General features: G+C 39.8%; 1 non-coding gene across 1 annotated transcript; it reads right to left on the bottom strand.

The window, feature by feature from the left end:
* Positions 1 to 654: 654 nt before the first annotated feature.
* LOC111723861 lies at positions 655 to 761 on the bottom strand. The gene has a single exon (XR_002772309.1). It is a non-coding gene; the product is annotated as a U6 spliceosomal RNA (small nuclear RNA).
* Positions 762 to 4,137: the final 3,376 nt, after the last annotated feature.

The raw sequence follows: 4,137 nt of genomic DNA, 5'->3' as shown, positions 1-4,137 counted from the left end.
CTAAACTCTAGATTTTTCCTTAGACCACATATCTCTGTAAACTCCAAATTCTAATTTGTTCTCAAATAACTATTATTTCTATTTCCTCCTGAAATTTTCCTCCTATTTGTGAGGTCACTTCTGTGGCTCAGGTCCTTATCATTTCTTACAAAGATGAAAGCCTCCCACTTTAATTAGTTCTACTTCTGTCTTATCCTCCTTTGCAATGATCTACATAACTGTCATTCTGACATTATGATTCATTCAAAATCCTTCAGTTGCCTTAGATTGGTACACAGCACTGTTTACTTCTCAGTCATGGCTGTCCTCCAGTTTTATGCTCACTTATCCAGCACATAGTCTGTTATATAAGTGACAAGTTTGTTGAGGAATTGCATCGTATTGGAGTACAAATATAAATTCTTGAATTTTTTTTATAAAACACTCTATCAAGTTTCCTGTTTCCATTGGATAATCACTCCTTAACTTTCTTTTTTCTTTCTTATCTTTTTTTTTTTTTTTGAGATAAGGTTTTACTCAGTTACCTTGGGGTTGAGTGCCATGGTATCATAGCTCCCAGCAACCTCAAACTCTTGGGCTCAAGTGATTCTCTTGCTTCAGCCTCCCAGTAGCTGGCACTATAGGAGTCTACCACAATGCCCAGCTAAATTTTTTTAAAATATGGAACACTTCATGAATTTGCATGTCATCCTTGCACAGGGGCCATGCTAATCTACTCTGTATTGTTCCAATTTTAGTGTATGTGCTGCCGAAGCGAGCACAATTTTTTTTTTTAGAGATGGGGTCTCACTCTCGCTTGGGCTGATCTCAAACTCTTAAGCTCAGGCAATCTACCTGCCTTGGCCTCCCAGAGTGCTAGGATTATAGGGGTGAGCCCCAGTGTCCAGCCACTCCTTAAGTATTTTAATGAAGATTGAACAAATTTCTGGTTATTTTTATTAGAGCAGCCCAATATCAATATTTAAGAATAAGTCTATCCATTTAGACAGTTTTAGCCTTAGTTCAAAGCTTGGCTTTCTAAGCCAGGATTCTGTTCTGGGGTATAGGAACTGAAAAGGACATCCACTATCTACCTTGCAGATTCCTCTCCCAAGGTCATCTTATTCCACAAATGTTGATTATTTTTATTTTTTTTTTTGAGACAGAGTCTCTCTGTGTTGCTCTTGGTAGAGTGCTGTGCTGTCACAGCTCACAGCAACCTCAAACTCTTGACCTTAAGCTACTCTTGTGCCTCAACCTCCAAAGTAGCTGGGACTACAGGCACTTGCCACAATACCCAGCAATGCCTTGTTACAGTTGTCATTGCTGTTTTAGCTGGCCTGGGTTGGGTATGAACCCTCCAGCTTCGGTACACATGGCCAGTGCTGTAACTACTGTGTTACGGTCGCTGAGCCCAAATATTGATATTTAAACATGACTGGAGATTGATGGTGGTGATGGTTGCATAACAATGTGAACGTGTTTATTGCCATAGAACAACACACTTAAAAATGGTTAAGATAGTAGTTTTATGTTATGGATGTTTTATGACAATAAAGGACTCCAATGTTTAAATAAGAAATAGCACAGTGATCAGGAGGTTTTCGCATCTTTCCAGTCATAGAAGGAAATGCCAGTTTTCTTTCCTTCTTTACAGGTTTCTCACCTGGCTTCTCTTAGAGCCCTCTACTTAGCTTGGGGTGAGAGAATGCATCTCCCTCCTGTCTCCAGTAGAGAAGGAAGGAAATAGTCGCCTTTCACGATAGGCCCTGCATGCCCTACAAGGCTGGTGATTTATTTCTCCTCAGGCTTCTTTTGACATCACTGGGAATGAGAATATTTGCTTCTTGGCTGAGGCTGTTCTGCCGTGATGCTGCTCCATAATCCCTGTGGGGATGTGAGTAGCTTATCGACTGGGGGTGGGGTCTATTTACAATGTGACGTATTTGGTATTTTTTGTTCTCTGCTTGGGCATTAGCCTCGATTCTAGGATAAGATAATCTCACTTGACATTCTGTTATATAAGTTTGTGCTAATGTGTTAAAAGATAATATGAAAAATACCAGGATAGACGTATAAGAGTGTAGAGAGACGCAGAAATTTAAGGACCTCTCCTATCACCTTGCTCCTTTAGACAAACATTTCAGATTTCCATTTAGAAATTAGAGGAATAAAGAAAATAAGAAGAAAAATGAGCACTTGTGGTTCTGATTATGTGGGTTTGTTTTCTCCTCCACATGTTCTTGCATTTAATGTATAGGTAGCCTAATAGTTCAGACTGAAAATTTAGAAGAACAGAGCTCCAGTGCCGGTGGGTGCAGTTCAGCTGCAGGTGTTGAAAGTGGGGCAAGGATGCTGCTGTGATAGTGCACGTGGATGTGCCTCATTTTCCCTTATTCCCAGCACTTCCCTTATGCTTAGCTTTTGCAAATACCTGTGTAAGGTTCCAGAGTTTCAACTGAAATCAACTAATTCAATACTGATTAGATGGAGCAGACAAGATTCTGGGATGCCTGACTTGGGTCCTCAAGGGGGTACTAGTGACTCTCAGTCTTTACCTATCAATTTGCTGATGTGACCAGGGGCCCATCTGGGCCTCAGTAGGTCCTGATTACACTTAGATACTCTTTTCCACAGTCTCACATTAGGGTTGGACTTGATTATGGTCATGAGGCAGCAGTAGACATAAAGAGTTTCAAGAATTAGACAAGATGCTGTAAATTCAGCCACTGCCTTGAAAGACCATGAACATCTTTAGCCTAAGCTTGGCTGCAGCAGCTCCAGCAAGAATGGCCCAAGTTTGACCATTTGGAGAAAGCAGTTATTAAGAATAATGCATGTGCTGTGCCAGCTGTATGTAATTTTTAGAATATGGCTTTAGTTCTCTATTTTGAGAAGACATTTTATTCAGTCTGCAGTTGGTCAGCATCACTGAGAGACACTCAGTCCATCAGAGGTTACTTACAGGGCAAGCCTAGTTGGGAGAGGGAGATGCAGTGATTCTAAAGCATCATGAATGCCGTCCTCCTTTCACAGGGAAGCAGCTTTATTTCAACTCTAGAGGCCACCATGTTCTGTTAGACAGCAGCTGCCATCCTATAGTTGAGCTTTTAAAATATATTACTAAGCGACAGTGTAAAGAATTCTCAAAGTGTTGGGTTGTTTCAGAGATGTTTGGAATGATACTGTTAATTATTTAAAAAACTTGCTTGGTAGAAACTGTTGTGTACTCTAATGAAAGATACTACGGGGGCGGTGCCTGTGGCTCAAAAGGATAGGGCGCCGGCCCCATATGCTGGAGGTGGTGGGTTCAAATCCAGCCCCAGCCAAAAAAGAAAGCAAAACAAAACAAAAACAAAAAGACAGAATGAAAGATACTACGTCCAAAGTGGATAAACTTTTCATTACCCGGTAACTTACAGCAAGATGACATTTCCTCCCTGTTGTCTCAAATTCTGCTTTCAGCATTCAGGGTTGTCTATATTCATATTTTTAGCATAGAACTGAATTCGATAAAAATGACTTTTTTTATATTCCATTTTTTTTAATCGAGGTAGAATTTTCATACAGCAAAATGCATGAATATTAAGTGTATGTATAATTTAATGAGGTTGGGTAAATATATATTCCTGTGTAACCATTATTACAATTAGGACAAACAACATATCCATCACCCTGAAAAGTTTCTTTATTCCTATTTCTAGTCTCCCCATTATAGGCAAACATCATTATGCTTTTTGTCAAAATAGATTGGTTTTTCCTGTTCTAGAACTTCACATAGTCATGCAGTGTATACATTCTACGTCAGCCCTCTTTTCCCCAACATGATGTCACATGTTGGGGGTCATCCATAGTGTCACATGTGTCAGTAGTTTCTGAGTGTCTGTGGGAACCTGTAAGTTGATTTTCTTCACCAAATGTGAAAAATTTTCAGCTGTAATTTAATGTGTTTTCTGCCTCTTTTCTCTTTGAGGCTCTAATTGCATGTGGTTAGACTATTTAATATCGTTACTGGCTTGTTTTATGTTTGTTATAACACACCCCTGGAAAGCCCTTAATGTTTCCTAAGCCCCTCTAATTTGGTAGAATTCAAACTGCAAAATTTGTCTCTCCCGTGGTGTGGTAAATAAATTCTTGCTGAGTTCTTTCAGGCTCCAG

This window comes from Otolemur garnettii, unplaced genomic scaffold (genome assembly GCF_000181295.1).
Source record: "Otolemur garnettii isolate 467f Iridium unplaced genomic scaffold, OtoGar3 scaffold00016, whole genome shotgun sequence".
Classification (NCBI taxonomy): Eukaryota; Metazoa; Chordata; class Mammalia; order Primates; family Galagidae; genus Otolemur; species Otolemur garnettii.
This window is presented reverse-complemented; position numbering and strand designations above follow the sequence as displayed.